This window comes from Chlorocebus sabaeus, chromosome 9 (assembly GCF_047675955.1).
Source record: "Chlorocebus sabaeus isolate Y175 chromosome 9, mChlSab1.0.hap1, whole genome shotgun sequence".
In the NCBI taxonomy this organism is placed as follows: Eukaryota; Metazoa; Chordata; class Mammalia; order Primates; family Cercopithecidae; genus Chlorocebus; species Chlorocebus sabaeus.
The window spans coordinates 90,033,244-90,057,949 of record NC_132912.1 but is presented as its reverse complement, the minus strand read 5'-3'; the positions used below and the strand labels follow the sequence as shown (position 1 = coordinate 90,057,949).

Here is a 24,706-nt window from a genome sequence, read left to right as displayed (position 1 = left end):
TAGTTCAACCCTATGATTTTTTGACTTTACGATGGTGCAAAAGCGATACACGTTCAGTAGAAACCATACTTCAAGTACCCATACAGCCATTCTATTTTAACTTTCAGTACAGTATTCAATAAATCAAACACAATATTCAATACTTTAATAAGTAGGCTTTTTTTGGGATGATGTTACCCAACTTTAGGCAAATGTAAGTGTTCTGAGCGTGTTTAAGGTGGGGTCACCTAAGCTATGGTGTTAGGTAGGTTAGGTGTAGTAAAAGCATTTTTGATGATGGGTTTTTTAGGATGTAACCTCGTCCTAAATTGGGGAGTCTCTGTTAATTATTGTACTTAGTCTGTTAACAGTCTTTTTAGGAAGAGTCTGGGATTATCTGCATTTTGCAGGTGCCTGAAAGGCTGACTTCCCTAAGGTGGGTGAGAGAGCACCAGATTTGGTGTTACAGTTCAGGCACTGCTGAGGCCTTGAAACATTGCTATGATAGTTGTAAAGATAATAAGGCAGTATCTGAAAGATTATGAGAACAGCAATAAAGTACCACAGAAATGGAGGGACTGCTTTTTATAGCAGGACACCTTCTATCATTACAGGAGGGAAGAAAGCTCAGCTCCAGCCGTTTTCCATTCTTTTTGTGGTAGCTTATATTATTGTCAGAACACTTGCTGCTCCTTTCTACACACCTTCCGTCCCTGTGAAAGGATTATACTTTCCTACTCTACAGAAGGCTGATGCCCCATGGCTAGCTTGGCCAAATAAATCCTCTGGGATTTATTTTGGCAGGTGAAATGTCAGTGACAATAATTTGTGTCATTTCTGAGCAGAAACTTTAATGGGTATGGCCTGTTCTGCTGTCTTTCTCTTTTCTTTGCCATGAGACTAGCATGCCCCAGTTAGGGGTGTTCCTTCTGCCCTGATCTTTGACTGAAGAGGACATGGAGTCCAGCCACAGCTTATCTGCAAGGAGCCAGACAGGAACTAGAAATAAGCCTTACTCCATTGTTAGCCTCCAAAATTTGAGGACATTTTGTTCCTGCAGTATAAGTCAGCCTAAACTGATCTACTCTTTTTTCTCACTTTAGGCACCATCCTCTCTCTTTCAGGCCTAATACACACACGCGCACACACACACGCACACACACACACATTCTCTCCCTCTCTCTCATTCACACACAGCTTAGCCTTTTTGTCTTGAGGGATAGAATTCCCTATCAACCGTTCCACTGCTGTCTTTCTCCTTCATTGAAGATTTCAACCTTCATCAGAGGTTAACAATTCAAATAAGGTATTTAGAGTCGATCAGGATGACCCTTTATTTTTTTCTTCAAACATTTGTAGAACATAGTCCATGTCAAAGTAGATTTCTGGAGGTTTAAAATAACCCAAGCCCTGGACCCAGCCTTCAGGAATCGAAGAATATGGTGGGGTGCTATCTGTTCAAGTGGCTATCCAACAAGGTAGACAATGTTGGGTGCTGATGAAGGATGTGCTTTGATCCTTGGTGACCTGTGTTTATGTAGTGTCCCCACTTTGTTGTATGTCGACCTTAGATGTTAAGGGTCATTGCTTTTGATTAGTTCAGCTTACCTTCTCTTTCCCCTCTTCCTTACCTTGTATTTACTGTGCCATTTAAAGTGTACTACATGCTAGACTGCTGTATTCTCGATTTGTAGTTTTCAGTCAATTTATACGGACTCATTCACTGGTTTAGGGTACATGTTCTTTGTTTGACACACATTGTATGTTTTGTTGTTGTTGTTGTTGAGACAGAGTCTGGCTCTGTTACCCAGGCTGGAGCTCAGTGGTGCCATCTCCGCTCACTGCAAGCTCCGCCTCCCGGGTTCACGCTATTCTCCTGCCTCAGCCTCCTGAGTAGCTGGGACTACAGGCACCTGCCACCACGCCCAGCTGATTTTTTGTATTTTTGGTAGAGACGGGGTTTCACCGTGTTAGCCAGGATGACCTCGATCTTCTGACCTCGTGATCCGCCCACCTTGGCTTCCCAAAGTGCTGGGATTAGAGGCGTGAGCCACCGGGCCCAGTGGTAAGTTCTTTAATTTCACAGATGATACATTAATTTTTTTCTGTTATAAAGTGCTTAACATACTATTACAACAAAGTTAAGGTATTAGTAACTTTCTATTGTTTTCTTTGATTTGATTATTTTTGTTTCCCTTCAAGTTAGTGGTTCTCTTTTCCGTGATGTGTGAAATGGAGTTCATTGTTAATCGGGGTGCTTTTCTCCATTATTTCAATTTAGAATAATTTGGAGTTGTTCTCTCATAATTTTAGATCACCGTGTCTTACTACCTGACATGTGTCAAAGCAATCCAACTTAATTTCATGTTACTAGTGGCAAGTCCTGGCTTTGGAGTATGGGGTGAAATCAAGAGCTCATAGAGGTCTATCTAACTAGTGGTTTCTATGTTAAGCCCATGTATCACTTAGCTGTTCCCCTTTCTTCCTGATTGAATTCTGATGTTTTCTGTCTCATTACTTCTGACCACCATTCTACTTTGATTTCAAAAGGCACAGGGTTAATTTATTATTAAAGCAACATCTTGGACCAGGGGCTTTCAAACTTGTTGTCCAACATGTACAGAAAGAAATGGTTGTCAGCCTCTTTTAGACAAGGGAAGGGGAACTCAGAAAGCTGCCATGTTTCAGTAAGGTCTGCTTCATAGGATGGGTGGTGACTTCATGGGTGTGACTTTAATACTATATTTCATACCAAACAGGTAACTGTATTCACTTGTATATATTAAATACTGCATAACCAGATTTTTTAAAGGTATGAAATACCATTAATGTTGATAAATGTGTCCACTGCATTTATTTTGGCAGACGTGAGTCACATTAGTGTTAGTTGTTTTTTTTCCAATTTTAATTTTCTCTTAAAAGATTTTTATAAGCAAAAAATACTTTTATTTTGGAGAATTCAAGCAACACAGAAAAATGTGAAGAAAGTAGGAAATCAGCCCCAGAATCTGTTAACATTTTGGTGAATCTTTTTTTACTTTTGTTTTTCATTAAATCATTTTTATCCACTTAACAATATGCTACAGCACATTCTCTAAATCAATATTATAATTTTTAATACATACTGCTCCATTTTATTATTATATCGTATTAAATTTTAATTAAAATAAATTAATATCCTAGTGATGTATGTTTAGATTGTTTCCTGTTTTCTCTATTACAGATGATATATCAATGAATATCTTTGTACATATATTTTTGGATATATTTCCAGATATAATTAAAGGGATGCATACTTTTTATTTTCATACACATTGCCGGAGTGTCTTCAGGGAAAAAAGAGTTTTAACTTGCACACCTCAAATTAATGTAATGAGAAATGTCAGACTTATTCATTCTTGTCAAACTGATCTACAAAACATGTTTAAATATTCACAGCTTTTTAAAAATTTTCCATTTTTATTTCAGATTCAGGGGGTACATTTGCAGGTTTGTTATATGGGTAGATTGTGTGATGCTGAGGTTTAGAGAATAATTCATCCCATTATCCAGGTAGTGAGCATAGTACTTAATAGGTGGTTTTTCAGCCTCCCTTCCTTCCTCCCCTCTCTAGTAATCCTCGATGTCTGTTGTTCCCATCTTCATATCCATGTGCACCCAGTGCTTAGGTCCCACTTATAAGTGAGAACATGTGGTATTTGGTTTTCTGTTTCTGCGTTAATTTACTTAGGATAATGGTCTCCAGCTCCATCCATGTTGCTGCAAAGGACATGATTTCATTCTTTTTTGTGCCTGTGTAGTATTCCATGGCATGTATGTACCACATTTTCTTTATCCAGTCTACCGTTGATGGGCACCTAGGTTGATTCCCTGTCTTTGATATTGTGAATAGTGCTGCATTGAACATATAAGTGCATGCGTCTTTTTGGTATAATGATTTATTCTCCTTTGATTATATATGCAGTAATGGATTGCTGGATCAAATGGTAATTCTATTTTTAGTTGTTTGAGAAATCGCCAAATTGCTTTCCACAGTGGCTGAACTAATTTACATTCCCGCCAGCAGTGGATAAGCATACTCTTTTCTCTGCAACCTTGCCAACATATTATTTTCTGACTTTTTAGTAATAGCCATTCTAACTGGTGTGACTTTTTAATAATAGCCATTGTGATTAATGGTATCTCATTGTGGTTTTGATTTGTATTTCTCTGATGATTAGTGATGGCTCATCATTTTTTTGTATGTCTGTTGGCTGTGCTCATATGTCTTCTTTTGAGAAGTGTCTGTTCATGTTCCTTGTCTACTTTTTAATGGGGTTGTTTCTTGTTTGTTGAATGTTTAAGCTCCCTATAGATTCTGAATGTTAGACTTTTGTGAAATGCATAGTTTGCAAATATTTTCTCCCATTCCGTAGGGTGTCTCTTTACTCTGTTGATAGTTTGTTTTGCTGTGCAGAAGCTCTTTAATTAGTTCTCACTTGTCAACTTTTGCTTTTGTTGCAATTGCTTTCGAGGACTTAGTCATAAACTCCTTGCCAATGCCAATGTCCAGAATGGTATTTCCTAGGTTAAAACACTTTAGACAGGTATTTTAATATAGATGTATAGATAGTACCTTCTTTTTTTAACAGGGCAAAAGATACTTTTTATGAAGATACTATTTACAAATCATTGATTTTCAAATGATCTTCATGTAAGTACAAGGATCAGGTAGCTTAAAGCCTACCTAGAGAAATATTTTTCTGTATTCAGCCATAGAGAAGTACTTTCTTTTAAGAAATAGAAAGTTAAATCTGGCTAGTGACTGTGACTGCTCTCTAGTTCCTTCACGTTTTAGGTATTTACACAGAATCTGATACATTCACTCTCAATCTTCTCATCTGTGAGCCCACCCCTAGCTAGCTGCTCTTTGTATTAGACACAATAGTCCCAGCTTTCAGGTCAGACAAACATGGCTGTGCAGCTGGCTCTGACTTGTCTTGATGATTGACCTTGGACATATATACCTTTCTGGACTCCCTGTTTCTTTGTGGGTTCAGTGTAGTTGTTAATATCTGCCTTGCAGTGTTGTATATGGATTAAATGTAAAATAATGTGTATAAAATGAAAGCCATTGTCATTAGTTGGTACTCGGTAAATGCATTAAATTGAGCATGTTTTTCTTGTTCTAAATGGAATTTCAAATACATTTTCCTTTAGGAACAATGTCATGAATGGAGTTTGAGTACAGTATTAGAAATATTATTCAGCATTCTATTTCATTGACATATAATTTCATTAAATTATGAGTTAAATAGGTTTTTAAGGACTGGCCAGAGAAGCCAGCTTTCAAGTGAAAGGTATTCCAAGTGTTACATAAGAGTTCATGGACTTAATTTTTTTTCCCATGCCACCTTGTCTAAGAAGGGTTCATTGACTTTTGACTGTAGAAGTGAACTTTTAGAATGTAATTTATTACCTGGTTGACGATGGCTTGGAATTTCTTGATAGGTGATGATGTGTTTGGGGGTAAACAAGACCTTCCTTCTACTTCTGAGAATTAAACCCATTTTCTTCTAAAGAACTTACTGCTCCTCTCACCAAACCAACCAGGTGGTCCTAGTGTAGACCAGCCAGTCAGGAGTACATGGCTCCAAACTGGACCCGTGAGTTTTTCTTGCAGTTTTTAAAATGGCAACTGTGAAAGGAGGAATTGTCTGTCTTGGAGGCAGAGCTAGGAGTTAAGTGGGAAAAGGCACACTTTAAGAATGAAGGATAAAGCCAGTGATAAAGCACCAGAAACAAAGATGCTATCTTGTCCTGGTGCAGTTCGTGTTGAGCTGATCCTCGTGCCCAGCTGCCCCTGTGGCTTTCCTTTTGCTGGGATATTTAGAGCCAATGTGGCTCACCTTGCTTTTGTCCATGATGCCTCAAGTGCCATTTTTGTTACCTGCAAGTTAAACACTGCTGACTAATTCATTTGGTTGTTTATACTTGGAGTAGTTATTTAGAAAGTCAGTACCTTTGTCATGGGCAATTTTAATAAATTATTTAGTTGCATAATAGGACAGACACAGCCTTTTGAGAACAGTGGTAGTGTTTTTTTCCCCATCTGTCATCAAAGCAGAAATTTGTTAATGCTAATCAAAGGATACCAGTGAATGAATGTATGTGCGGGTGGTAACGGCTCTTTTGACAGAGGCTTGCTCTAATGCAAATGTTGTAAAACTTTTATATACCTATGATGTCATATAATGCAAATGCCATATCATAAATGTATACCTATGACAGTTCTAGGAGTTATGAATTGTCTTGAAGAACTGTCGTTTGCTACCATTATGGGTTAGGAGCATCTGTTGGTAAACAGATGTTTGTGGTTGAGAGAGATGTTTACATTTAAGGAAGAATTGGTACTTTGGCAAGATTATCATATATGTATCTATGTGTTCCTTATTTGAAAGGGAAGATAGAATGATTTGCTGCTTCTGTTCTCTTCAGTGGATTCGTGTTTGGGGAACTGGGATTTTACATGACAACTCTGTTTTGTAAACTCCACTTCCTTTTAGGAAGTATCAGATTTGCTGTCTCAGTAGCATTCTGTATTGTTGGAACATGCCATGAAGAGCACAGAAACGCATCTGCTGCTTGGGTTCTGCTTGCCAACTGGTTTGAACAGCTATAATATTTGTTTATTCTTGATGTGTCAGCAGTCAAAGGGAACGCTTTCTTTTCTCCTTTGTGGCTGTTATATAACTTAAGCATCATTATATCAACAACAATGACTATTTATTCAGAATCTGCTAGGCCCTGGGGGATACAGAGGCTCAGAAACACAATGTCTACCTCAGATGGATTTTGACTGTCTGCTGAGAGTGAAAGGTCAGGGATCTCAAAAAGAAGGAAGGATGCTAACACCCTGTGTTAGTTGTGAAATGGAAGTATAAAGAATAAGATCTGTAGGTATTTGGAGGAGAGGAGAGATTCCCAGGGCTTTTGCCAGTGACACAAGTTCTAGGAGAAGGAAGGGTTTTAGTGGTCTGGAATGGGATATGTAGTAAAAAGAATGCAACAAGGTTGTCAGGCAGGGGGCATGGTGTGAGCCTAGTGCTTTGAATGAAACTCTGTCACCTTAGCTGGTAACCACCCAGCAGCTGAGAGGCCTGGACTAAAAAGCACCAACATGGGAGGCCCCTGCATGGGTCCCTTTGGGGCAGCCTCTCCACTAGGGATGAGCACGGCTGCCAACCACAATGTGAAAGTTTAAGAATTTTTAGACCCTTGAGTGTACATGGCACACTCAGAGGCCCCCACCATCTCCACTACATAGGCCAGGGAGCACAGGCAAAGATAAAGAGACCCATGGGCCAACATCTTATTGGGGTCCAGTGTGTTATCCAAATATGTTTCCTAAGGGGAGCTTTAATTGGTGGGTTTAAAGCAAGCAGGTGCTAGTTCCAGGAGGTCATGTTATGACTAAGAGGTGGTCAGTTTAAATTTGCAGGCAAATGTCTGAACGGTCTGTTTAAGGAAGTGGTGGGAAAGTGAGGAGCGTCTCTAAGTTTTATCTCCTGCCACCAGTGGGAGCCATTCAGGTGGGGAATGGAATTTGAAACTGACTGAGCCCTGATTCTGAGAAAGTTAAACCTATATTTAAAGTGGATGACAAGTCAACATAAAATGATAAGCACTCACTGTCCCTAGGTATGGTGCTAGTAATGTGCCCTCTGCTTTAGAGGAACAAGGAGTGGACCAGCAGGTTATTTGGCAGAGGGTTTTTAAGATCAGGGGTTGCAGAGGTAGAGGCCAGGCTTCAAGTGCCTATAAATGTCATGGCACTGGACCCGCAGGTTCACCGGCACTCTTTTTTGGTAACTATATATTTAGAATCCGTGTACTTTGAATTTTAATTTGAGACAACAAAGGCTTCCTAGAACCAGTTATCTTGTTCTCTTGTGGGAATGTTCTAACCACACTGGGCACAGTGTTGTTCTTATTTCTGAAGCATAAGGATTATTAGAAACATCTTTTAAGTGCTTTATGGTTGCAGCTGAACATATTCATGAAGCCTTCCTTCTTCCTGGAGAGAACACCTACTCTGAATGTTAAGCTTGGCTGGATCCTAAACAATACAAACAAACTAGATCATCTCTCTTTCCTGTCTGTGCTGCCTTTCCCTTCCTCCATCATAGATCTCAAAATATCTCGCTATGTCCACACAAACACAATTGTATTTTTTAGACTACAGTGTTAAGAAGTTTATTGAGTTGTTCATATACACTTAAGCTTTATGTAGTCTTCTCATGTAAAAGAGCTGCTGCCCTTGATATAACAGCCAACGTATTATCAGTTCAGCCAGTATAGCTCATTGTAACAATTATATAAACAGAAAATCAGTGCTCTTAAAAATACACATTAATTTACATGAATGTTTGAGGAAAGCTGCCCGTAAAGCAAATTGTGTTCCTTTTGATCTCTACTATAAAATTATCTAATTGTCTGAGAGGAAAAGGTTTATGACCTGATGGCATGCTCGACTTTGACATTTGTCATGTGATGATGATGATGATGTGTTGAGAGGCATAGAGGGAGGGGCCCCCCTGCTGGAACAGCAGCTAGAAGACGCTCAGCCTCAGTGACTCAGGCAGAGGGGATGCATGCCTGAACCAGGAATGGAAAAAATGGTCCAGATATGAAAGTAGCCTTCATGTTACACCTATTGGTAGTGAACTGTCAAGAGAGAAAAGAGGGAGCTCAGATGATTCCAGAATTTAACTTACAGTGTCTAGGAGAGTAAGATTACCTTTATGAGGAATATGAGGGTCAAGAGAGATTTGACAGCTTCATCATCTAGGAGACAGACCCAACTTAATATATTAAGTACCTGTTGCTAAGGATAAATGTGAGGCTGTAGGCCAATCTTGCTTCTGCTCTTTTGACCATAGTTTGGTTTCCAACTGGAAACACTCTTAGAGATCCTCAGAGAGAGATGAAGCAGTTCACCCTGTCACTTATTGGCAGAGCCGAGACCAGGAAGGGAGCTCTTGACTTTTTGTGCAGTGTTCTTTCCACTCTCCTGTGCTGCTTTGGAGAAAAGAACAGCATTTTGATGATCTCACTTTAGATCTTATCTTTGGCTAATGAGTATTTTCAAGAAACCTTGGCCTGTGGAATGACTCTAAACAAAGATCTCCAAAGCAAAGAACGTTTAATTTGTAACTTAACATTTTTTTTTCTTCCCATCTAGAAACTCTCTTTTGGCACTGGCAATCAACTCATTTCTTAATGGGCCCTCAGGAATTAGCACTTCTGTAGCCCCCTGTAATTTGCCAATTCCTTAATAAAGTTTCTTTTAAGCATTTTTATTACAAAATAATGTTTAGGGCACAGTGACCCAGATAGAATATTTCCAAAAATCACTCGTACTTTTTTAGAAGTAGGTTTACCTGTGACCTAAATGAAATCATTCCAATTTTAAGCCTTATTTGCTACCAATAAACTTTCTATTGTATAGTAAGAATACCAAATTCAAGAATCCTAAACCTAAAGCTTCTTAAGTTTCTCACCACTTAAATAAACGACTCAGACCAGGGAATACCAGAGAACTATTTCAGCTCTAAAATTCTTTAGATATTTAATATAGGAAACAATTTTTGAAAATTACGAGCCAGTTTGTTTACAATTTTGGAGATTCGGATTCAGGGCTCAGAGGGACAAGACAGCATTTTTTGAGTGCCTACTCTACATCCAGCACTGTGGTAAATGCTTTGCATGTATTGTTACATATACAGTAGTTCCCCCATTATCCCCAGATGGTATGTATGTTCCAAAGCCCCCAGTGGATGCCTGAAACCTCGATGGTCCTGAACCCTATATATACTATGGTTTTTCCTATACATACCTATGGTGAAGTTTAATTTATAAATTAGGCACAGTAAGAGATTAACAGTAACTAATGATAAAATATAACAATTTTAACAATCTCAGAATGACATGAAATTTAAAACTTATGCATTGCTTATTTCTGGAATTTTCCATTTAATATTTTCAGACTGCAACTGAAGCCGGGCAGGTAACAGACACAGCAGAAAGCGAAACTGCGTATGGGGGGACTGTCGCAATCTGTAAACTGTTAGGTGGGCATTTTAGCCCCCTCATTGATGATAATCAATTTATTCAAGGCCATACAGTGTCAGAGGTCTGATCCAAATCTGCTTTGATCCCAGGTCTCACGCTCTTTGCACCCAATATCTCTGCCTAACTCAAGAACTTTTACTAATCGAAACTAATGGACATCCACTGAAGTATCCTTCGTCAGATTAATCCTTGTTTTTCAAGCGTTTTCAAAGGCAACCTACCCTTTTCTAGAAGTTGTGTCGAAGTTGTCAAAGGCGTAAAGAATAGGCTGTGAAAGTCTGCTAAGCTTGGTATAAATCAAGAAAGGAAAGTTCCGCCTTAACCGACACTGAACGTGCTTATTGGTTAGGATTGAACGGGCTGACTCATTTCTTTTTTGCCGTGGTAGAGGGCCACACCCTGCATTCCAAAAACCCTCTGCTGCGGGGCCACACCCGCCAACCTCGCTGTTGGAGCCTCTGAGGTCGGGCTGGGCTTCCAGCTCGCAGTTGACCCCGGGAGAGGATCAGCGCATCCGCCTGCCGCCCCCCAACTCCGGACGCCTGGCTCCGCAGCGCCGCTGTCCCAGCACCAGGGCGGGACAGTCAGTGGAGCGGCACCGCCGGGACCGATCCAGGCGCCGGCACCCAGCAAGAGCCGCGCCCGGGGTCTGCGCGCCACTCACCGCGCTTGCCTTTCCGCCCGCGCCAGGGCTGGCTGCGCGCACCCTGAGCGCGAGGAGCCGCGCGCAAACTTGGTGCCCCAGGAACTTTCCAGGAGACACTGCCTCGGGGGAGGAGAGACCGTAAGTGTTGCTCCAGAGATGCTGTGGTTCATTAAAATACACTCACAGACGGTGGGGACCGATTAAAATACCGCAATCAGTGCCAGTTCTTCTACTACGGCGAAGTAAGGGAAATCTTTATTTTTCCTGCATGGCGCTTTAATGACCAAATAGGCACTAGCTATTTACACCTGAGACGGTTCAGTGCAGTTGCTGAAGCAGTGGGTCAGGATATGGGTAGGCTCAGTCAACAAGTGCTCTTTATATTGCGTGATGCTAACTGCTATGGCGTGAGAACCAAGGATGGGGGTGGTTTCTGCTTGGGGTTATCAAGTTTTCCTAATGGCGGTTTTTGAGAGAATGGGATTGTGTCTAATTTGGTTAGTAAGTTTTGGGGAAGTGCTCACTTTCTCAAACTCCGGTCCCTGTATGAAACAGACCTTTTGCCAACCCTTTGGTTGGGTGGAAGCTGGCTTGTGAATGAGCTTGGTATTAAGTGCCACAAGAAAGCACGTGCCCCTGTGTTTTGGACTGATCGTGTTTACTCCATAACCGTGATTCCTGTTTAGTGTGGCCAGGTAATCGCTCTTGTGGAATCTGTCAATAAATACATGGAGAAGAATGCATGACATTTGCCTTTTTTTTTCTATTTGTGTTTGCTTTGTGTAGTTGTACCAAAATAGGAAATCTGGAGACTAAATTCTGTTACCCTGAATGCTACAAATATTTATCATAACATTTTTATCCAATTGAGTTACCACTTTTAAATTTATGTAGAAATAAGTCCAGTGAGCCACTTAAAAAATCTGCTTTTCTACACAAGAAATTAGTGCAGTTGTATAGTGCCAAGTAACTTATTTTCTTGCAAAAGTTTGGGGAGTTGGGGGACAGGGAAAGCGGAATCCCGTGACGACTGAGGATATACACAATGCAACAGGGAGGTTACCACGATCAGCAGCACTGATTGTGTACAGGAAAGACAGGTTAAAGATGTCCCAGTAACATAAAGGATGGTGAGAAGAATTGTAAACTAAATTATGAAGTTATGAATATGAATGACCAAGTCATGAATAGCATCATTATACTCCTGCATTTATGAAGATACAGACTGGGATGCAGTCAAAAGATAGACTGTCATGGAGAGAGGAAGAAAATTCTTTGCAGCTGGCTTTTTTTAGAGAGAGAAAATTCTTCGCAGCTGGCTTTTTTTTTTTTTTTTTTTTTAAGGTCTATAAAGGAAACTTCCCTGGAAAGAAACCACTTCTAAATGGAATGATTAAAATAATTTGTTAGAAACTTTAAATTACCCTATGAGCTCCTAGTAACACTGTTTTCAAGCTCATAGGCTAATTGTTAAGTCTCTTTTGCTCCGAGTTGAACTGATCAAATGCGTCTGTGTGAAAGGTAACAGCATAGAATCCTCTTTGAGAAACAGCCTGTAATCATGGGAGAAATGGCCTAAGTCCCCTGTTCTCAAGTCCACTGAGGCAGTTGGAAAGGCCCCCTCAGGTGGTGAGAATGGAATAATATTTTATTATATCTCTAAGATGCCTAAAATCCAAAGAGATTATTAAATTTGGAATTTTATTAGTTTCACCTAATAGTTGTATAAAGGCTGAATATTTAAGGATCTCTTTTATCAGGTACTGAGATGCTTTGTATACGTTACTTCATTTAGTTTTCACAGTAGGCCTAAGAACTGGAGGTATTATTATCCCTGTTTTATAGTTGAAGAACAGGCTCCGTAAGGTTGTATTACCTGCTCCAAATTTCACAGCTAGTTAATTTAGTTTATGTTGGAAGTTAACATTTAAGGTTGGTTATTTTTCCTATGTGACTCCAATTGCTCCTAAAATAGTGTTGATTTTTCTGTTTGAAATGATCCAGAGGAGGTTCTTGGTTCAAAGCAGATTTTTAAGTGATTTAAAAGCGCCTCATTGTCCCAGCGCCAAATTATCAAAGTTCAAGGAATTACACATTTACTCTAGAAGCTTACGGCTTTCAAATATTAACTGAGAAAGTCCTACTGTTGATGAGCTCGTTAATGCAAGTGGCTGCCTTAGTGTTGCTGATCTCCGGTAACTTTCTTCTACTTTTTTTCTGAAGACCTTTTTTAGTTCAGTGTGTGCATTTTCCTCCTGCGCCTCACATGTGCAACTCAGGCTTTCTCTAGTTGAATCCCTGTGTGTGAGTGCATACCTGCAGTATTTTATATGCTAACTGAAATATTTTTAAATTTATGTTAGCACCTAGATTAGCGTTGAATCTGTTTAAGAATGGGGAGTTCATGAAAGGCACACTGTGAGCGCTAAAACTAGTTATGTGGAGGTGAGAGAGTCTCAGCGTGTCTGATCGGAACATCCAATTCTGAGAGACTCCATCTGTCGGAGTATCTGTTGGCATGTCATCATACAAGAGAACAATGCCACCTTCATCGAAGACCATGAAATACGGCATCTCTTCCAGGACTAGGCGTTGCTCACAGCCCCACCTCATTACCTGCACCATCTATTTGACACAGAACACCTACCCACTTCCTTAAACCGCTCTAAATCCTAACTGCTTTAAGTGACCTGAATTCTTGAGCATGTTGAAAAAACATGCCAGTGTGATGATAAAACCACTTGGGAGTAATCTCGGAAAAATCATGGAGAGGGGGAAGCATGCCAGAGAGTCCATTTTCAAAAATGGGGAAATGGTAAATTCTGAAAACTTTAGATTCATGGCTTATGTTGGTGTCTAGCAGAATTGTAGATCACATTTTTTTAAAAGAATGGTCACAAAAATAAAAGTGATGATCAGTGTGTAGCGCATGTTTGCTAAGAATTATTTATGTCCAATTAACCTCATTTGTTTTTTAATAATGTTACTGGACAAGTATATCAGGGCATTGCCATAGATATGCAATGTCTGCTTTATCAGAACATTTAATAATGTGGTATGTGTATTCTTTACTCAAGATGGAAAAATATGAATTGGATAGCAGTATAGGTGAATGAATTTATGTCTTGTCCCTAAAGAGGGATGATCAGTGGCATAATGTCAGACTTGAGCAAGGTGTCAATAGTGTGCCTTGACAAAGGCATATGATACAACTGGTGGGAAAAACTTCACCCAGTACAAGAGATAGAGTATTTGGAACCAAGGAGATGATAATTGCATTGTTCTTTGTAGATAGTGATTACAAATAGAGACTCCAAAACCAGATCCTGGGGAAGTTATTTGACCTCTTTATGCCTCTATTTCTTCATTCATAAAATACGAATAATAGTAATAGTACCTACCTTAGAGGGCTGTTGAAGAAGTTGAAGGATTAAATTATATAGTCCATGTAAAGTGCTTAAAGCAGAATCGGATAGTAAATTGTATATATTAGCTGCTAGTCTTTTATTGTTGCTGCTGTTTTTACTACTGTCACTACTACTACTTCAGGCAATATTATGCACATTTCTGGGTTTGTGTTTAAACACATATCCAGAATGTGGTAAATAGGTTAGTTGTTGTTTTTTGAGACAGAGTCTTGCTCTGTTGCCCAGGCTGGAGTGTAGCATCATGATCTCGACTCACTGCAACCTCAAGCGGTCTTCCCACCTCAGCCTGCTGAGTAGCTGAGACTACAGGTGTGCCACCATGCCTGGCTAATTTTTTAATATTTTGCAGAGACAAGGTCTCACTATGTTGTCTAGGTTAGTCTCAAACTCAGACTTCTGGACTCAAGCGATCCTTCTACCTCAGCCTCTCAAAGTGCTGGGATTACAGGTGTGAACCACTATGCCTGGCTGTAATTAGGGTTTGGAGAGTGTCTAGTAACTGTTATTTGAACAGTGGTCCAAAAACAATAGGCGTCTTCACCTTAGTGTAAAAGCTGAGAGACTTTCAGTCAGATGAGGTCCACAGAAAAAAAAATTAAAAATTAAAAACTTTTAAGCTGAGAAATGGTACTTTATATTTACTATTACCAATGTGGTAAAAGATAGATGGTCACATTTTGAAGTCTGTACATTTTGTCCAGTTTAATAAGTGCTTTCTGTTAAGGAGCTATAGCATGGTGTGTGAGAAATCTTCACTAAACTAGGTTTTAGGAGAGCTCTTTCTTATCTCCAGTCCAAATCAGATCAGTATAGTCTTTAACCAGTTGTTATGGGCAATTAGCTTAACTCAGTGGTTCTCTGCAGGGTGCAATTTTAACCCCCCAGGGAAAATTTGGTGTATTTGGACATGTTTTTGATTGTCACAGCTGGGGGTGGGGAGGTGTGCTAGTGACACTTAGTGGATACTGCCATGGATACTGCTAAACATCCTACAATGCGCAGGACAGAGGCCCCACAGCGAAGAATTATCTTGTCCAAAATGTCAGTAGTGTTACGGTTGAGAAATCCTGGCTTACAAGTTCAATGTATGTATTTCTGTTTGTGACATTTGAATGCCAATCTTTGCTTTAACGAAATCACCAAATAGCTTTAACAGTATGTTTATAAAAGGCCTTTGAGAGTTAATGTATGCTGAAATCTGCAAGTGTATACATTTTATCAGCAGCACAGTGAAATATTTGCTTTGTTTCCTGGAGGAATGTATTATAGTGGTTTGAGAGTCAGATAAACCTTTGCTGGAATCTCAGCCCTGCCAGTTTAACTTGCTATGTGATTTGGGGCAAGTTTCTTTATCTGTGAAAACCAAATCTCTATTTCATAGGGCTTAGAGGAATAAACAAGATATACATGTGAATTATATAGCACAGTCCTTAGGCACATTCGTAAGAGATAACTTTTGTTTTTTTAATTTACATTTTCCAGGTTAATAGTATTGACTGGTGCTTTTTAAAATGTAAGATTTGGAAGGAGGATATATAAGGAAATTAGATTTTTTAATAGTTAAAATATTAAAAGGGCTCTTGTTTTCCAAAGGTGATAAATCTTAGGAGAAGTAAATGCCTTCACAGATATCACTTTGGCCTTGTAGGGAATGAAGAATATGCACTAAAGTGAGAAGCGCTTATTAGAGGGAGGCATAAGTTGCATGGAAAACAAGAGTCATCTATTTCTTATCAGTCTGGAATTAGCCAATAATATAACTTCTGCATTTATGAATTGTTCCACTATAAAAACATGTAATGTTTGTTCTTAAGCAATGTAATTCTATTTTTTCATCTTACTCTTGATATTATGTCTCTTAAATATGTTTTTCCATGCCTTAAGGTGTAAGCAGCACACCTAGCAAATGTATGTGCAAATGTGTCAATTTTGTCATCTTAGTGATTTCTTATACCCTCTTAGCCTTGCCTGAAAAGATAAAGCTTTCATGTGATCACTTTTTCTGTCACTTCCACTTGTGTATCAAGCAAGCTATAGCGGTGTATAGCTTATCCATAAGAGCAACTGACATTGTATGTATTTGACTTAATGGGGTGAATTTTTGTAGGCGATAGGGATTGGATGGGAAGATTTCAGAGTATTCACAATCCATCTGCTGTCTACCTTATAATGGCAGACTGTTTTGCAGTTCTGTTAATTTTCCAGGGAGATAGCAATAAGAGGTCCAGCAATGAAAAGTTCCATGGCTTAGGAAAAGGCACTTTTTCAGGTTGGAGAATTGAAGTTAGCAATTTTTTTGAAAAGCGTTTGATCTTGATTTTCTTTCTCAGAGTCTCTATTGCATTGAGTTGTGTAAACCTCACATAAACATGTGACTTGAACCTTCTAGTGGAGTGAGTGCCCCCAGCAGCTTGCCTCTCTCTGGGTGTCTAGAAGGAAATCTGTCCCCTCACATCATTGGGAGAATTCACAGCTAGCTCATCCCTCTTGGGTGGTGACTGCCCAAGGGGAGCACAGCAGTTCCAGCATAAGGGGCATGTGAAATGTGACTGGCACACAGATGAAAACATACTTCTGAGAAATTACTAACACAGACTAAGCCCTGCTAGTGCTTAGTGGCCTTCATTAAGCTAACCTTCAAGTTTACTTAACTTTCCTGATTGTACAGAAGTAGAAGGTGGTGTTCCAGACTCTGACGGCCACAAGCCTCAAGCCGCCCCTGAGTTGCTGGGTAAGCAGTATTGGCAAAGAAACCTGGTGATCCTAACAGAGAATCCTGAAGTGGTGATACAAAATTGCATAGTTCTGTGGGGTCAGAAGCTGAGAGTTTGATAGTCAAACTAAGCTGAAAGTCAAGCTGATAATAAATAAAGTAAAAGAAAGACTAGGCAGTTTAAAATTTCAGGTGGAACCAGTGACCACAATTCTTGAGACCCCATAAAAGAATTTCTCCACGTTAGGTGCATTCTGTCACTTTGATTTCTTAGATATGGATGAGACTAGAAATTACCACGCACTGCAGGAAGTGTTGCTGAAAATGTTTGAAAGCTGATTGTGTGTTTACAAGGCTCCTGGGCATCAACTTGTAATTTTGCAGTAATTGGTACCAAAATCCCAAGTTCTAGACTTATGCTGAGTTAACAGATGTAAAAATAGATTTTTTTCCCCCCTTTTGAAGTAAGGGTCTCACCAAAAGGCTCAAACACGTTCTGGACATAAAGGAACAAACAGATTTAAGTCAAGGTGGAGTGGAACAATATGCCTCATTACCCACGCCATAGGTCTATTAGCTTGTATTTTTTAAAAGAGTTTAAGCTTGACATTCAATGAATTCTTTAAATACAGGGTGTGGTTATAGGTTTGTTTGTTGGTTTGTTTGTTTTTTTAAGAGGTCCCTCCTTCTTGAAATTCCAAAGCTTTCATTTCACTGGAATTATTGGCTTCTACCACGAGTATGGTGTATATGCCATACATGAGGGCCCTCAGGTAATAGCATATATACTATATATACCTTTCCCTCTTCTCAATTTGGGAAGACCTGACTCCAAAAGAAATTATTAAACTAACCTGTATCACAGCAAACATACAACAAGTAAAGAGACTATAACTTGGTTAAAGGAACTAACATGTTATTCTGAGAGGGAAATTGTCTGAAGAGGAATTTAGAGAAGTAGAACTTGAAGACTGGGATGGGAGACTGAATTTGAGAGGCCAACTTGGCCTGGCTACCGAGAAGGTGCCTTACCCCTAGGGCGGCATTACCAGGTCTCCATATGGGTCTTCCCCTATGGTGGGGCTGTCTGAGGGCTTTTGAAATCTGCCTAAGTTCCAAATCTGAATTAGAGATTGGTCTTGCCCTCATTGGTAAATACCACTGAGTCCTCCTTAACCTCACAGTGCACAGTGTCAGGCCACACAGGAAGCCACAGAACGTATTTTTGTTCCATGCCCACTATGCATCCTTCTCAGTAATTTGGCCACTTCACATAACTATGCTTTTCAGAGATCTGCCATCAGACATGCCAGCATCCAACCCACCTGATGGTTTACATTCTCACAATAAGGTATTCAGCTGTAGTTTTATGTTACTGTCCCCCCAGATGACACTGCACTCTAAGGACCAGCTGGCTTCCCCAGGGTTGCTTGTCTTCACCTTGAATGCCCTTTCCTATCTGACTTGCAACACAAGAGTGTCATGACCATCATAATATTATTATCTTTTTTACTGCAATTTAGAAAATGTTGAGAAGAAAAATGAATGTCATTGAGTGTCTATTCATGTGGGAAATGTGATGTTCTGTTCTGTGGGTGACTCATGTAAACAAAAGTAAAAGAAACTAGAGTACATTGCTATAGTTAAAATTACAAGGTAAACTAATTCCTACTTCGCTGGTTAGTGTGTCCTATAATTGTCATTTAAATTGCACAAATTACTAAACAACTACAGAAGTATTCACCCAAAGCAGTTCATAGCCAAAATTTCACAGAATTTTTCAGTGTGATTTTATATCGTTAAAATTCTTGTAGACTTATGAAATATACTTTAATTTGTTTCTCAGGATAATAGGCTGTATATAGTTTCTTAGGCATTTGGGTTCCAGAGCCTGTGGTACTTTCATATATAATTGTCCTTTTAATATTCTTTTATTCCTGTTGATATATCGAATGAGCTTCCTGAAGTTATCTATTGCTAATATTTAGCATTTACTTTTAGGAGCAAAATTCTCAGGAGGATTGAGAAACCTGTTGTCATTTATTTTGATTATGTCCAAGTAAAGGTCAGAGATAAGAAATTAAATGTTTGTAACTGAGAAACTAGTCACCACCGGTCTACTTCAAAGGAATGTCTGTCACAGCCTCAGTAGTGCCAGGGTACATAGAGATATGTTGTATGAAAACCATATGGTCTTGGGAAGACTGTAGAGGAATCCTCTTGGGAAAAGAGTATGGAATGGACTGAAACAATTCAAGGAATAAATGGGATTATATCCAGAGAGACTGAAGAATAGGAAAAACAGAAACATCCAGTTAGAGTAAGTTTTCATGTTTGATAGCAGAGTAGGGTGACTATAGTTAACAACAATGTATAGTATATTTTGAAGTAGCTAGGTGAGAGGACTTGAAATGTTCCCAGCACGTGGAAATAATAAATACTAGGGGTCATAGATATCTCAAATACTTTGAGTTGATCATTACAGTCTATGCGTGCAAAAACTATCACATGTACTCCATAAATATGTGCAAATATTATGTATCAATAAAATAAAAAGAACAGGAAAAACAAAGCAAGAATTCTAACATTACCTCTTTCCAAAGTGAGTGTCTCCCCTTACTGGGCCTGGACCCTAATCTATGTGAATAAAATGAATGGATTTTATTCCCTAAGAATTTGTTAACTAAGTTATCTGAATAAGTTACGTGTCCATGTTTGTAGCCAGTAGTGGGAGGGAGGTCAAGCAGGCTAGGGGTTGTTATAATCTTTTTTTAAATTTTGTTTTGTTTTGTTTTGAGATGGAGTCTCGCTCTGTCAGCATGCTGGAGTACAATCATGGCTTACTGCAGCCATGAACTCCCAAGCTCAAGTGATTCTCCTGCCTCAACCGCCCCCCAACCCAGTAGTTGGGATACTTGAGTGCACCCCAGTAGCTGGGACTACACTCATGCACCACCATGCCCCACTAATTTTTTTTTTTTTTGAAATGGAGTCTCACTCTGTCGCCCAGGCTGGAGTGCAGTGGTGCGATCTCGGCTCACTGCAACCTCCGCCTCCCAGGTTCAAGCGATTCTTCTGCCTCAGCCTCCCGAGTAGCTGGGACTACAGGTACGTGCCACCACACCCAGTTAATTTTTAGTATTTTTAGTAGAGGCGACGTTTCACCGTGTTAGCCAGGAACTTTGCTAATTTAAAAAAAAATTTTTTTTTTTTGGTAGAGATGAGGTCTCACTATATTGCCCAGGCTGGTCTCTGGACTCAATCGTTCCTTCTGCCTTTGCCTCCCAGAGTATTGAGATTGCAGGCATGAGCCGCAGTACCTGGCAGTTATAATGTTTTTAAACTGTTACTAGAGCCTTCCTCAGATTACAGAGGACCATATGCCAGACCTTTGATGTCCAATACAATAGGCACTAGCTACATGCCAATATTTAAATTCATAATCTTAGTTGCACGTAACACATTTCAAGTGCTCAATAGTTACATACGTGGCTAGTGGCTACCATATTGTGTAGAACAGATCCAGAACTTTTCCATCATCTCAGAAAGCTCTACTGGAGAGCACTGTGCTATACACTGTCTAAAGGAAGTGTTTTTAAAAATGAATTTTTTGATATTTAGATACAAATTTAGGGAAAATGATTCAGCCAAAAGTTCAGCCTTAAAAAAAAATAGGTATTAAGGCGCTGGATCCATTTTCAAGCAAGTCCTATATAAATCAAAATATTTCAGGGGTTTAACTCTGGCTCTTTTAGGCCGAATAAAGGTATATTATTTTAGATTTCCTCGGGTTTAAACTTTGAATCCTAGCAGTGCATGATGGCTTTCAAGAATAGACACAGTGAATCTTCAGCATGTGTATATGCACCCATTCTATTATAACTGGTTAGTCAGAGCTTAGCAGGAAAAAAAAAAGCCACTCTTACTTATGGAAGGGGGAATGTAGTAAAGTTACTTACAGGTGATGCAATGGCAGGAAGTCATTACCAACCCCAGGTTGAAGGGACAATTGGAGGAGGCCGTCTGGAGATCAAGGGTGGATAGGAGCTGAGACCAGAAAGGATATCAAAGATATCAACAGAGAATAAGGTGAGGAGTGTTCCTGGTGGCTTCTCCCTTTCTTGGGTTAGGCAGACAGAATTAACCACTTCTTCACCTGGATTTTTATCGGCACATTCTATGATACATCACTTAGCAAATCTAGAGAGGTTAAATAGTTTAAGCCATGCTAGTGACAGAACTGGAAAAATGCTAATTCTTGGTCTTTTACTTATGCACGTTGCCATTGGGCCCACTGCAGAGATGCTAGTAAGTAAAGGGAGTGTATCATCAGTGCAGTCTGGGAGCAGAAACTGCATAGTAGTTTAAACAAGGAAAATTTAATATTAAGACTTATTAGGACCAGGTGAGGTAGCTCATACCTATAATCCCCACACTGCTTTGGGAGGCCAAGGCAGGAAGATCACTTGAGGCCAGGAGCTCAGGACCGGCCTAGACAACATAGCAAGACACTGTCTGTCCAAAAAAAAAAAAAAAAAAATTACCTAGGTGTGGTGACGCATGCCTGTAGCCCTAGCTACCTGGGAGGCTGAGGGGGGTGTCCCTTGAGCCCAAGGGGGCGAGGCTGAAGTGCACTAGGATCATGGCGCTCCACTCCAGCCTGGGTAATAGAGGAAGACCCTATCTCTTAAGGGGGGAAAAAAAAAAAAAAAAAAAAGAATTTTAACAAAGGATTGGAGCAATGATAAGATTGGCTAATAAGAAGTAAACAGAACTCTATAGAAATAGCAGATATAGGGAGCATCCACTACTCCAAAGGCTGAGATAGAGGACCCAAGGAAGAGACCAACTTCTACCCACTCTCAGAGCTGAGATCCAGACCTTGTTGGAGAGGACACGGCCTTGACTCACTGCATGGCAGAGCAGTTGCTGTAGTGCCACACCAGCAAAACTTACTGAAAACCTGCCCTCCAGAACTTGCTGAAAATCCATCCTTTATGGTGCCAGGGAAAGCTGTTCATGGGGAGATATCTACTGGAGGCACTCCACTAAAAACTGTTTGAGACAGGCTTTGGAGAAGCTGCACATCTGACAGGAGTCTGATGTGACTCCTGATCAGACCAGGAAGCAAAACTCCTTCCTACAATGTCTCTCTAGCATTTTCTACAGACAGAAATTAACAAACATCATGTCAGCTAGCAAATGGAAAAGACTGAAAGGGCTCAGATCCTCTTTTGCAAATCAGGCTGTAAATGGTGAATTTGTAGCTAAGAGACGGTAAATTGATAACTGACACAGGGAGAAAAACGAGACCACCCTTCTTCTCAGAGTCTTTATTATTATTTTTTTCAACTAGGTAATTGCACATGTGTATATATATATTTGGGTGGGATTTTCCTTCCAGTAGTACTTCATCATTTTCCTTAGAATACTCACATTTTGTGGTTTTATTACCTTTGCTATTCATAGTGACATCACTAGAGGACTTTTGAGGATTAAGTGTTTTAGTTTTCTTTTACTGTTTGTCTCTTAAACCTTGGATACATACATGGATAATAAAGAGTTGCAGTCACATTTTTAAAATGACATTCAGCTAAATGACATTCCAGGCTTTTGTTTAATGCCTATGAAGATATGTAGCATAACCTAGAATTATAGTTGCATGTGAAATAATTCAATTTGGGATTTTATCTCAAACATTATAAATATTTGCCAAAAGATTTCATAATACATTCTAGTATATTTTATTTGTACATGGTAGGACTTTTCTTTTGTTTGCAAGGGCGTTTCTTTACTGTTTTTCATGAATTGGGGTAGTTCTTCCAGAAGAGCTTTTCAAAGATTTTTCCTCTCAGTTGTTTTCCACATTCTACAACTTTAAGCTGCTGATTTTTTGTGTGGCTTCTTGCTCAATACACCATGCAATGCATAATTTATCAATTTGTTTAAAACATTAGAAAGGGAGAAATACTCAGCCTTGTCCTTGTACCCAAGTTGATACTCAATCTATCCATGTGCATTGCCCCCTTTTTCTCTACTTCGTCTCTTATTTTGTTGTATTTTTTTCTTTGTCAGAACTCTCCTGAAAAGCCTTTGATTTGTTAAATATATTTTGGGAGCTTCGGATGTTGAGGTTTATTATAAATGCTTTAAATTTTCTGGTTTTATTTTTTTAAATTAGGTTTTGCTGAGGAACAGAATGTAAGAGAGAGGTTATGGTTAAGATATGAAAATAAGTAAAAATGGTGCATGTACATGGTTAGTATACAAATGATATCAAATGGTTTAGAAAGAGATGTAAAAGGCTCCCCTCACTGTTATTACATTTCTTGTGATTTGTTCCAGGAAAAAAAAATACATATTTTGGCACATATCTGCATCTATCTTGCTTTTGGCTTTTTGCATTTTTCAATAAAGGAATTAATATACATACCGTTCCTTAGCTTTTTCTTTGTACTTTACCTATTTTAGAGATATATTCCTGTCAACACATACAGATCTTCTTTATTCTCTTTAATGATGGTACAGTATTTTATTTTATGGGTGTATAATAATTGATTTTACTTTTGCCTTTTTTCTGGCTGTTTTAGTAGTTGCCAGTGGGGGGATTGTGTTTAGCTCTTGGATTTACTGCAGTCTGCCTTTCTTTAAATATTTTTGTGTAAATATCTTGTTGACATACCTATAGGTTAAAATCCTGTGAGTAGGATTGCTTCATCAGTGGGAAACACATTTCAACTTTTGATAAGCATCACCAGATTCTTCTCTGGAAAGGTCACTGATTGTTTTTTCGAGACAGGGTCTTGCTTTTCACCCAGACTGCAATGCAGTGGCACAATCATAGCTCATTGTGACCTCGAACTCGTGGGCTCAAGCGATGCTCCTTCCTCCCAAGTAGCTAGGACCACAGGCATGCACCACGATGCCCACCTAGTTTTTTGTATTTTCCATAGAGATGGGGGTCTCACTGTGTTTCTCAAGCTGGTCACGTACTCTTGACCTCAGGCAGTTCTCCCACATCAGACTCTCAAAGCACTGGGTTTACAGCTGTGAGCCTGGCCTTTTTTAAAAACACACACACACACACACACAACAAGATTATATCTTTCGCACGCTTCCATCAATACTTTTCATTCACCAAGCTTTAACATTTTTGCCAATCTGGTAAGTTAAAAATTTACTTTCCCTCTGGGTGAGGTTTAGGATCTTTTCATAGGTCCATTGTGGGTTTCTTTCTGTAAACTGCTCACTCATGTGCTTTCTTCTGCTGCTTTCTCCCTCTTTTTCCCTCCTTTTGCCCTTGTGTCTTCTTGTCTTTATCATATTGACTTGTATGAGCTCATTTTAAATTAGGAAACTTCATCCTATTTCATATGTATTATACCTGTTTCCCCCATGTTATCATCTATCTTTTGATTTCCATTAAAAACATTTTTATTTTGGTGTAAGGAATACTAAACATATTCTTTAACAAAAGAAATAAAAGAAGGGTAGGGGTTGAGGAAATCTGGCCATACCTTCTGCTGTTTTTGTGGCCTGAGTAGTTGTAGTTTGGGACTAAAGGTTATCCCACCTGATACTACCGTGTCCCATACCTGTGGAGACCCTGTACCATCTTACAGCAAAATTACTCTTAAGACATACTAGATGTTGGTGTTCTTCCCCTCTGTATTTGCCTAAACCTTCATCAGTTTATTGAGCCTCTTAAGAGCAGGTGAGCTTATGAACAACCTTGTCTGGAAACATCAGAATTTAGCCACATGATGAGATCATTCCTGGTAGCCAGGAGTTGTAGGTAATGCTCACTTCTGTATTCTGAGCACCTAG

General features: G+C 39.4%; 1 protein-coding gene across 13 annotated transcripts in view; it reads left to right on the top strand.

Moving 5' to 3' along the window:
* SGMS1 (sphingomyelin synthase 1) overlaps positions 1-24,706 on the top strand; it is a 315,346-nt gene that overhangs the window by 195,154 nt on the left and 95,486 nt on the right. Inside the window, exon 1 of one of the 13 annotated variants that reach the window (XM_038009230.2) lies at positions 10,458-10,876. The exons of 10 other annotated variants lie outside the window; for them this stretch is intronic. The gene's annotated coding sequence lies outside the window, so the exon portion shown is untranslated. Of the gene's footprint in view, positions 1-10,457; positions 10,981-24,706 lie in introns of those variants that run through there. 2 more of the 13 variants (XM_007963455.3, XM_007963456.3) reach the window with 2 other exon arrangements.